General features: G+C 44.9%; 1 protein-coding gene across 1 annotated transcript in view; it reads left to right on the plus strand.

Moving 5' to 3' along the window:
• SLC6A11 (solute carrier family 6 member 11) overlaps positions 1-12036 on the plus strand; it is a 122942-nt gene that overhangs the window by 81291 nt on the left and 29615 nt on the right. The gene's annotated exons all lie outside the window — the stretch shown is intronic.

A 12036-nucleotide genomic window follows, 5' to 3' on the forward strand; every position in this document is an offset into this window, starting at 1 on the left:
ACTCTTCCACTGTTGACTGTGCCTGTTCCCACTCCCCAGCCACCACAGATATCCCCTGGGAGGCTCCTTGGGGCATAAATTTGAGTGTGTTCCCATTCACTGTCAGAATTCTGTTTCATATAGAATTGAGTAGTATCTTCCTGCATCCTTGGTATGGCTGCCATAAGCATTTTCCTACTTGGGAACTTTAAGTGGTTTCTGCCCAAAGATATAGTGATGAATGAAACACCAGCTCTGAATTCCATGAGATTCTGGAAGATCTATTCCATTTCCTCTCTCAGCCTTTTGCTTAGAAGCATTTCTGCTGGGTAGCTTCTGACAGATTTCTCCTTGCCTGCCCTCTAGGCCTTTGCTTGTAGCATTTGTTCCACTGGAATAGCCTGCCACTTTCTGCCAGCCTTCCAGACCAGCATAAGTGCGAAAAATCCACTAAAAACACATATCTCCATCAGTATGGTGTCATTTTCCTCCTTCCTTTCTGTGTCCCTTGTATTTGATGTGAAGTTTGTCCCTAGTATGGAGCAGGAGCTTAAACACAGGTGTTCCAGTGTCTTCCTGGGCTTTTAAAACTGAAAGGTTGAAATGCCCCATGGAAAATGGGCTCAGCTGACCCGAAACCATAACCCTGTTATAAAGCCGGGATGGCTGGGCTGGATGATTCTCTCTTGCAGGTTTCTGCTCGCTCACTATCTCTGACAGGTTGTGGATGTCTTTCCCCATAGCTACACTGAAGGCAGAAGAGTGCTGTGATTGATTAGTAATGTCTGCCCTGGGCAGAAATGGGGGTTGGATGTGCATGTCACATATTTGCCATCTCCATTGCAATGTAGTTCCCTTATTTTACAAGTTGGAAAACTGGGGCTAGGAGAAAATAATGAACTTTAGGGAGAACACACAGGAACTTTAAGGGCAAGCTGCCTTCAGAGCCAGGTGTCCTGTCCCTCTCAGTCCAGTATGTTCTCCACTTGGCCTGGTAGTTAGGACTCAGTGTGAGCTTTGAGCACTCCTTTCCTGTGTGCTGGAGACCCTAAGCAGCTGTGGGCACCCTACAGACATTTCTTGAGTGCTTATGTGTCAGCAATGAGCAAAGGGTTGGGGATTCAAAAGTGAGAAAGCCGAGCACCCAGCTCTCAGGAAGCTTCCATTCTAGTTGTGGGAGACAGACAATAAACAATGAATGCCACGATATGATCTCAGATATTTATTTCTCTATCTGCAGCCAGACACAGAAATGGCTACCTTCACCATTGTGGCTATTTCTTTTCCTTTCTCCTCCCAAGGACGTCTTTTCTATTGCTTGAAGTTTAGCTCCCATTCGGCTCCTCCAGGGCATGGAGCACCCTGGCTTGCCGTTTCATTTCCTGGCTTTGAACAAGTTCCATGTTTATTAGCAAAGAAATGTGGTTCTAGGGGGAGATTATGAGGCTTCATCCTAACTGCTTGCTCGGCTGACACAAAAGAACCTGCCTGATCAGGCTGGGATTGGAAGCTGAAGTCTGGCTTGGTCCGGGAGCCCCTAGCCCAATGCTGCCCATGGGATGTGGGTTCTGCAGCCCCACCATCATTGCCTGCTCTGACTCTCCCTGCCTCAGTGGCTCCTAGCCAGGACTAGGTAGGACTGCTGGCCCAGGGTCATTTAGAAACAAGTGGGGGCATAGTTTTGGCTGCTAGAATAATGGGAGACTTCTAGCATTTTTGGGGGGGGGCGGCTAGTGGGTAGACATCCTACAGGGAGCAGGACAGTCCTGCACAATGAATTATCTTATTCAAAATGTCAAGAGCCTCCCTGTTAAGGAACACTCCTCAGGGGAGAGCTTGGCTTAAACCGTCTTTCCCTGAGTCTGCGTGGACATCCTGGGAAGAGCTTGGGGCTAGGAATTGCCGTCTTCAGGCCTTGCTCAGGCTTATCCTTCTCTCAGCCTCCCTCATTTAGCACTTTGGTAAAATGGCGCTCAAGCAACTGATGTGATGAATTAAGGGGAGGCCAACTGCCCATCTGCCCTATGCACTCTCCATGCCTGGACATGGCTGTCCAGCCTCCTGGGCAAAAGCCCAGCCACAGTGACCCTCGTTCCCTGCTCCACACAAAGGGGCCACCGGGGTCGGCCTACACACCCAAACTCCCCCTGCACAGGGTTGAACGGCTCCTCACCGCCTGCAGCGCAACCCTTTAGCCCAGTGACACTTTACTGGCAGGGCCCTGGTTGGCCCCAGGGCCGGCTGCCCAGGGAAGGGCTTGGCACCAGATCGAGAGGCTGCAGAACATATTTCCAGTTGGGCTTACAGGCCAAAAGCCTCAGCCCCTTCCCACCACTGTTCCCGCCTGCCCAGCACATTAGCATTTAAATATCTCCAAAGTCGTCTCCACCAAAGCCCTCTCCCCCCATGGAATCCACCAGGGAGGGTGCATTTGAATCCCTCTCCCAGACTCCCCCTTTCCTCATAATGGCCATACTGTATTCATCAGCTTCTGTATGTGGCATTAGCCGAAAGAAGGAGCAAGGGCGCCTAGCAACCCAGAGGAGGCTGAGAAAGAGGTGGGAAGGAAGTGATTTTCATGTAATCATTCACTTCTACAAAAGCCGTTGTCAGGTACACACTGGAAACACAGCTGTTTTATTATTCTCCTAACCTACTTTTAATCTTTTGAGAATCCTTACCAATATAAAAGGCAAAAAGAAAGAGCTTAATTCAGCCATTTTCTGCCAGGCCATATAAGTTATATTTTTGCCTCAAACCAAGGCTCTGCTTACAAAAGTTGTGTGTGCGTATGTCTGTGTGTGTGTGTGTGTGGGGGGGGGGGGGGGGGGGGGGGGGGTAGCTGTCTGTTTGAAAGAAAATGTTGAAGAAAGAAAAGGCTGTGGGTTGGAAGCCCCAGGAGGGCCCCAAGCTCTGTTCTGACTTCTTGGATCCAAAAGCCCATACCCCATGTGCTGTTGGGTCTGATGGTTTTCACACATCTTCTTGGCCAGGTGCTGGAACAGCAAGGAGCCTAGGAGGGATGAAGTGTTGATTCTTCCCATCCATCCCTGTTGGACCCAAGCTGGTAGCCCTAAGAGGCATGTGTATCTGCCTTAGTGATGGGCAGTTCAGCATTTGGTGCTTCTCAGAAATCTGATTAGTTCACCTCATGGGAAGGGAAGCTGGGATGTTGGAAAGGACGTGGGCGCTTGTTTGCATAGTATAGTTGAGAATCATCAGCCACCAAAAGAAACCAGATTAAAGGGATGGTACCAGGTACTCTACTACACACTTTACATTCATTATGTCTTTCTTTCACAGTCAAGGAAGTTGAGGTTCAAAGAGGTGAAGTAATTTGCCCAGGGTTGCGTAGCAGTAAGCGGAAGAGCAGAGCTCCAAGCTGGGTGTGCTGACCCCAGAGTTTTTGCCCTTTTCATTAAGCTCCTGCAAGGCTCAAAGCATGGAGCCTAGCTAGAGCTACCTTGTTTAACCTAGGCCGCTTTTGCTTGGTGTTTCAGTGCCTTCTTCCAAGGTGGGCCAGGTTCCTGGGGCAATTAGAAGATTCATTTGTTCGTAAGCCCAAAGTGACTCCTCACACTGGCCAGTGTGTACATTTCTCTAAAGTAAATGGACAAGTGACTTCCTCTCCCTGGGTGTTAGTTTATTCATCTATAAAAGGGAGATAATAAATAACAATAGCACCCACCTTAACAGTGTGGACGAGGTGAGTTTAATACCTGTAAAGCACTTTCCATCTGGTATGTCATAGGTGCTAATAAAAGTTAGTTGGTGTCATTGTGATCATCAGCATGACTATCATCATACAGCCTCTTACTGGTGCTTTCGTGGCAGGATGGGTTAATGCTGCATTTGTCAAAGACCTAAGGCATTACCACAGCAAACACCAGCCAATTCCAGGACATAGAGATGGATTTAGTTGGTCGGTCGGCTGATGCTGGCTTTGGTGACAAGCAGAGGCATGCCCTTCTGCTCTGATTGGCGGCTCTCTTTGCAGATTTGAAAGCACATTTCTAGGGTAGCTTTTTTCTGTAAGCTGTGCTGCCATAGGTGCTGTATAAAATCCCAGAGCAGCATCTATACCTTCATGGGTAGGCGGGACCCTGGCCCCTACTGCCACTGAACTCACTACTACACTGAACTCATCTCCCATACCCCTCCCCACAAGTTGCTCCTCTCTGCCAGATGTTGTATGAGAGCTTATCTGCCTTTGCTTGCTGTCTGTCTCTCCCGCTAAAGTGTAAGCTCCTTAAGGGTAGGAGCTCTATAACATTTAGTGATGGCTTCAGCCTCCATTCCTGGGACTTGTGCCTGGCACATGGTAGACACTAAATGCATGCTTATGGTGGGGGGAAGAGGGAATAGGCTTTTTTGTTTCCTCCAGGTTTTTGAGTACTGGAATATGACTAAGTACCTGCTGCTCATGAGGGCTCCTGGCTGGGTTTCTGTATATTCTCCAGAGTATTTCTCAATGCTCTCCAAGAGCCAGGACGGTGCTGAAGGTTTGTTTCACAAATGTTATTTCATCTGTGTGTGAGAGAGATATGTTGCCCACATGTGCATGATGACCATCTCCCCAGTCTCCTCAATTGGATAAGTCACTCTAAGAGGTAGGAAAAAGAAGTAAAGCGTTCTCCCCAAAACACCTAAGAAATTAGACATTCTACTTGCATGATCAAGGTAGGAATGTGGAGAAAAGGTGAGCGTGTTTCTAGCAACCCACCTGTGTCTAACCTGGGGATGATGATGCTCACCTCAGGGCAGTGTGTGGGACACACAGGTCATAGGACATACAGTATTGTAAACTGTAAAGTGCTGTCCATGTGGACTGGGACAGTGTATGCTGAGTATCCGTCATGATGACTGTAGCTAAAGTGTGGGTGGGGGAAATTTGTCCTTGTCCATCCATACTTTCTTGCTTCTCCCAGCATATGTCATCAAGGAGCTACTCTGTGCAGCCCTGTGGCCCTAGCTGGGAAGGTGGGCTACATCCTTATTCATTGCTCTCTGTACCTACTGTGCACCAGGGCTCATTGGAACCAGTTGCCTTGAAAAAGGTGAGGTTGCCCCAGAGCTGGAGGCGGGACCACCTCTCTTCTAAAGGGGCCCCACTCCCCTGTTCCCATGCAAATCTGTCCTCCAAACCTCTGAATGTGGACCGCCCACAGCTGCACTGCCAGAACGCCCCCCATTCATTGCTGCAGAACATGGGGAGTGATCCCTTTCTCAGCTACTGACCCAGCTTCCTTAGGGTTTGTTTTGTTGAGACTGTTTTCCCTTCAAATTGTGTTGAGAAATAGGAAGCCCTTTCTCCGCTGAGCTGCTCCCTTTGTAGCGTCCTGGGAGATGCTGGTCAGTAGGGCTCAGTTGCCTGGTCTTCCTTTCATTGAGGTGGGGTTGCCTTTGTTCTGTTTGACTTGACAGCTGCAGAGCGTTTAAATCCCAGCTGAGACTCCATACCTACTCAGCAGACTAGGAGGTCCTAGCTTTTCTCTGTAAAGTGTAGAGCCAGAATGCTCTGGGTTCAAACTCGACTCTCTCCCTTATAAGCTGTTTGACTTTTCAGGAGCCTATTTCCACTTCTGAAAAAATGGAGACATTAATACTTACCTAGTAAGATCATTATGCAAATTATCAGATTGTGTACATGAGAGCCGGCAGTATGCAGTAGGTTTCAGCAAACATTAACTCAAGTTTTTCACTTCTTAAGGCATTACCAAACCTATGGAAGGGCTGGTTCATGAATGTTCTGTTAGCTTATTTTACTAGACTTTCTTTCCCCTTTTGTCAAATCATTCTAATGCCCACCATGATTTTGTTTGTCTGTGCTTGTGGAATTTTTAGTTGAAGAAAGTAGCTGTAGGTGAAACAGACTTGGGATAATGCTTTGGCAGAGATAATGCTGTGTTCACCAGTCATTTATTTTTTCTCTTCCTGAGTAAATGGGAAGACTACATTCCTCAGAGTTCCTTGTCTTTAGTTTGCAACCAAGTCACTTGGGTGTGGCCAATGATATGTATTTGGGAGTGAAGGCAACCCTCAGGCCTAACCCTTAAAACCTTCCCAAGCAAACCTCAAGTTTCTCTGCCTCAGAGGCTGTGCTGGAAGCTTGTGTTGAGAGACGGTGGTGTCATAAAGGAAGAACACTTAATATCACAAATCATTGGGTGCAAGAGAGCCCCTTCACAGGGGCTGTGCTTTAATCTTTGTGTGGGTGAGAAATAAACTTTTATTATGCTAAACTGCTGAAATTTGTGGGTTTATTGTTTAATACAGCATAACCTAGCAGTAATTATCTTAACAAATACACCAACCTCACTGGTGAGTTAATTAGTTCCTTTCTAGACTAAGAGGCAAGGATGAGAATTGGAGACATGTTGCATTTTCACAACCACAGGCATCTGTGTAAGAATACAAACATATATCAGTTATGCTTTCTGTAAATAGCCTAATGATGCAGACTCCATGTGAAGACATCCCATGGTTCTTCATGGGATGTTTTCAAGAAATCTAATCCCGTACATTCTCAGGCTCTGCTATGCCCAAATGAGCATGTGTCTCAGCAGAAAAGCTGATCTCAACATTGGTTTTTCAAATGTGAAAAATAGAAGAGGCCAGGGAAGAAAATTTTAGATCTGGAGTCAGGGAGATGTTAAGTTACTGCTAAAATCCTGATGATGATCAAATCTATGTCTCTAGCCCAAACATCGATATGTAGCCGTAGACTTTCCATGTATCTCTTGAACATCTCACTTGACATCTCAAACTTCCCTTCTCCAAATTAATACCCATTTCCCCACTTTATACCTTCAACCACCCTTAAAAAAACCTGAATCATCTAGTGTTGCACCCCCACCCACCATATTGCTCAGATCTGGGTATTCGTCTCTCACCTCCAGCCAAGATCAATCTTGTATAACCTGCCCTCTAAAGATTTCTTGAGAATCAAGAAGATAAGGTGGCAACAGAAAAAAAAAAAGTTATTTTAACTTCCTGGAATCTTCTCACCCAAACAGAGAAACAAGGGTAGTAAAACAAAAACCCTATGGACAGCACCTTCAGCACAATTAGGTGACATCATGAACCACAAAATGTGAATAGATGGGGTCAGATGCCAATAGCAATGACATCTGCATGATATCAGTTCTGTAGGATAAGATGAAGATGAACATAAAGGCAAAGGGAATTCTGAAGATCTAGCACCAGGAAACCTAGAAAGCTCTAACATGTAATGGGAGAGGACTGTCTTTGGGGGTAGAAGCTTGGTGGACCTATCTGAGAACATCACCTCAAATGAGGAGGAGGTCTATGCAGTCTCTAACTCCTAGGTATCTAACTCCTAGGTAAGTGGGGGAGGACTGCAACAAATTTGGGCAGAGGTCTGGGCCCTGTGAACACTATGCACTAACCAGTTGAAGCTCCATTGTCATTAAGGATAAATTACGGGAAGCAGAATCCAAATTGAGCAGATCAGAGACACTAGAGGAAATGAAAGGAGAAACTTTGGATAGCAGTGGGAGAAAAGAATAGAGAACAATAATTTCAGAAAGTACTATCTGTATGGCCATAGTTTTAAAGAGTTTTTGGCAATAAAAGAAGAAGGAAAGTTCAGACTGTGAGTCTGAACAAATCTATCCTGGACCACTCTCATTCCTCTACACAAGAAAGTCCTCTCCTAAGAGTACAGGAAAATCTATTTTACCTAAACGTGAGCAACAGAAGAGGATTGTGATCAAAACTTCTGCACAGCTATGATAAGGAAAATAATTATGGGGAGAATGTTGTCCCAAGGCATTGCACAAAGACAGAACCACAAAACAGCGTAACACTGAAACTTAATATTTCAAAACAAGCTAAAGGAAAGTAATAAACCAATAGACACTATGAGGCAAATAGCATAAATGAAATTGTTAGACAAAAAGACTATTTAAAAAGAGAGCTGACAGGAAGGACAACTTACAAAAGAAAAACTAGTTCAGAAAAAATAACTAAAATGAAGGAATAATAGTGAATACAGACCATGGATAATATGACAAAGTAAACAGAAGATGGAAAGGAGGAAAAATATAAAAATAAAGTCAGAAATGAACAAAGACTTTTTAAAGAATGAAAGAAAAAGTGATAGGTATAGAAGGTGAGCAAAGAAGGTCCAACATACATAGGAGCCCCCAAAGAAGAGACCTAAAGCAATGGAAGAGAATAAATACAACAATAATTTCGGGATCTTTTTTCTCCTGAAAGAGAAGACTTAAACTTGTATCCTGAAGAAATATACCCTGAGCCTAAGAAAATCAACACGGATTCATCACTGTTGGACTTTAATAAAGTGTAGAATAAAACCTGTTGGACATCCAGACCAGAAAAATAAGTGCTTTATAAGGGGAAGCAAGTTATATTGGCACCAGACTTTTCTACCACAGCACTTTGTGCCAGAAAATAACTATGCAATATATTCCAGATACTCAGGAAAAGAAAAAGAGAGCAGAGGATTTTATATACGGCCAAATTGCCTTTCAAGTATGAAAGTCACAGATCAACTATTCTAAACATGTGAGAACTCAGCAAATATTCTTTCCTATGAGACTTTCCAGAGGAATTTACTAGAAAACGAGCTACAGATAACAAAACTGACTGGAAAGGTATTAACATAAGGGCTGGGGGTGATCATTAAATTCATAGTTACCTATTGAATTCACATTAAATAATGACTATAAGGAGCCTGGCATGGTGGTGCACACCTGTAGTCACAGCTACTCAGGAGGCTGAGGCAGAAGGATCATTTGAACCCAAGAGTTCAAGGCTGCAGTGAGCCATGATCATGCCATTGCACTCCAGCCTTGGCAACATAGCAAGATCCCATTTCAATCAATCAATCAGTAAAGGCTATTAATGTGATGGTTTTATGTTCTGATAATCTATACAGTGTATTAAAAATTTGAAGATAATAGTATATATATGAAAAGTAGAAAAAGTTTACAGATTGACTTGTAAGTATTAACTGGAAGCAAATGGATATTTCTTCAAATTGGATGCTAGCGGGTAGGGAGGGAAGACAAATGGAGGCTGTAGCTAATTTCCGTATTCCTCACAGCAGAGAACCAACAGACTGTGTCAAAAAAGGGGAAGATTAAGGGTATTGTGTAAAGATGCTGGTTTAATGGTGAATATCAGAATAAAAATGACAGGCTTTTCCCCAAAGAGGTAGGAGAGCAAGATGGAAAAATCATTTGAGAACATACTCACCTTTCACGTGAATTTTTAAGCCCAACATGCCCTCTTTCATCTCTTCTCCAATTTTGAAAGGTGTGCCTCCTCCAGGCAGCCTTCTATGATTGCCTTAGCACAAGTTTCTCTTTCCCCCCATCTGTCTCTCCTAGCTACTGGGCACCTTGTTTTGTGAATGTTTTATCTCACCTGAGGACAGAGATGGAGTGCTATGTAAAATTGAGTGGTACCTCTTTCAGAGTGTGACACAGGGTTCTGCACGGTATACAAGTGAATGCACTCAGTGAATGCTGGTCCGTCAGTAATTTTGGATTGATTAAAGGATTTGGGCTCATACCCTCTGGGTTTTTCTAAGAGCTAAATGTTGCTATTAGCTTGAGTTTGAAGTGAGAACAATTCAATCCAACTTGACTTAAATAAAAGAGGAATTTATAGGCCTCTGAAATGAAATGTTCTAGGATAGGTCTGATTTCAGGTCTGATCCAGGGAGTCATGTGCTAATATTGGTCTGCCTTTGCTCTAGACTCTGCTTTCCTGTGTATTGGCCTTAATTCTCAGGTAGACTCTTCCTTCATGGCCAGTGATGCCCCCAGCAGTTACAAGCTTTATATCCCCAGCAAAAAAAAAAAAAAAAAAGTGTCCCATTGACTTGCCTTGCATCATATGCTCATCCATGAACCAGTCACTGTAGCCAAGAGAAATCCTTGGATTGGCCAGGCCTGGGTCATGTGGCCGGTCCTGAATCTACCTCTGAGTGGAGAAGAGGTAGCTTTCCAAAGTAAAATTGAAGTGCTGTTACCCAAAAAGGAAAGATGGATGCTAAGTAGGCAAAAACAGCAGATGTCCCTTTCAGCATTGATGTGCCCAAAGAGCAAACTGAAAAAAAAAAAAAAAAAAAAAAAATACCCGCAAGTGAAAATCATTGGTTTGGGTGACATATCTTTGGGGCTTGTGGTTCGAAAGCTTTCTTTGGTGTTTTCTAACTCACAGAGCATTTATTTACCATGTTAGGGGAGGGCCCGCTCCAGTGAGTGATGGGATTCAGTCAGGATTGGGGAGCCAGCTCTCCCACAAGTCTGAGGGCTTTGCTCACTCTGGCCTGCACACTCTGGCTCAGGACAGTGAAGGAGGGACACCTGGTTTGTGGCCCCATTAACAAGTGTGACTGGAGGCCCAGTGTCTGATCAGGCACTGAGTAGCTCTGTGAGTTGCCACTGAGATTTGGCCTCCCATTTCCTGGGTCAGCAGCTGCACTGCTTTTTGCTTCTCCATGTGGCTCACTGGCCTTACTAAGCAGAACAGGCAATCCACTGAGGTAGCAAATGGGGAAACTGAGACAAAGCAGGAGGAATTAAAAATACAACCACTTCTTCTCAAGTCTTTAACACTTTTTTCTCCACTGGACCCTTCCTACCAACATTTAAGCATCCTTAAGCTTCTACCATTTCCAAAAACCTTCCCCAAATTGTATTTACCCTTTTACTACCAGCCTATCTCATATCCCCATACCCCTACTTATATCAAAATGTCTGGAGTTTGTTCTTGTATTTCCTCTTTCCAGTTTCTCCTACCCCATCTCAGTGCACTCTGGTCTGCTGGCACTACCTGCCTCTCCCTGCCCCTGCACTTCATGAAAGAGCTCTCCCTCAGTTCCTCACAGAGCTCCAAGACCCTAAACCCAGTGATACTATTGTTAGAGGAGAAAAAAATACACTTATTTCTCAGGTTCAGAGGCCGCATTATGATCTTCCGTTTTAATAGGCAATTTGTTGAATGACTTAACACAGTTGAGCAGACCCATGATAGAATGACTTGTACCATGTAGTCCAGTTCTGAAGAGGGAGGAGATACAGATACTTTGCCTGAAAAGGGAAGAGTTCTGGGGTCCAGTGGGCATGAGTATTTTCTTTGAATCTTTAAAGTGCTACCACATGGAGGAGAGGGATGTGGTCTGGATGCCCCCAGAACAAGGAAAGCAGGAAGAGAGAGTTCATCTCATCTTAAAAAATGTTCTAATAGTCACAGCGTTCTGAAGAAGAAAGGGTCTGGGTCAGGAGATAGTGAGCTCCCGGTCACTGGTGGTAAGCAAGCAGAGACTATTCTGTCAGAAGTACTCAGAAGAGAGTCCTGTGTTGAGTGAGAGGTTACACCACAGGCCTTCTGAGGCTGATTCCACATCAGAAATTCTGGGACTGAATGAGCATACATCTCTAGAGGCAGACCTCCATGGACTTGCATCTGCCACTTCCCAGCTGTGTGGTTTGGGCACATTACTCAACCTCTCTGTTCCTCAGTCTCCTCAGCTGTAAAAGGGGGCCAATAATAGCACCTACCACACAGGGTTGCTGTGAATTTTTTTTTGAGGCAGAGTCTTGCTCCGTCACAAAGGCTGGAGTGCAGTGGTGTGATCTGGGCTCACTGTAACCTTTGCCTCCCAGTTCAAGCAATTCTCATGCCTCAGCCTCCCACATAGCTGGGATTACAGGCCCCCGCCACCACACCTGGCTAATTTTTGTATTTTTTGTAGAGACAGAGTTTCGCCATGTTGGCCAGGCTGCTCTCAAACTCCTGACCTCAGGTGATCCACCCACCTCAGCCTTCCAAAGTGCCGGGATTACAGGCATGAGCCACCCACCGTGCCTGGCCGGGTTGCTGTGAATATTCAGTAATGCATGAAGGGCAGTAATGCGTGGTGCCTGTACATTGAGAGGTCAGTAAGTGTTTCCTGTTTTTTATATTTAGTGCCAGCCCTGTTCTCTAGATGGCATTTGATACCTAAGCATGAGTCTCATTAGCTGCATTTTGATTTGAGCTCTGGATTTTCCTTGGCAA

This window comes from Hylobates moloch, unplaced genomic scaffold (genome assembly GCF_009828535.3).
Source record: "Hylobates moloch isolate HMO894 unplaced genomic scaffold, HMol_V3 SCAFFOLD_4, whole genome shotgun sequence".
NCBI classification, from domain to species: domain Eukaryota; kingdom Metazoa; phylum Chordata; class Mammalia; order Primates; family Hylobatidae; genus Hylobates; species Hylobates moloch.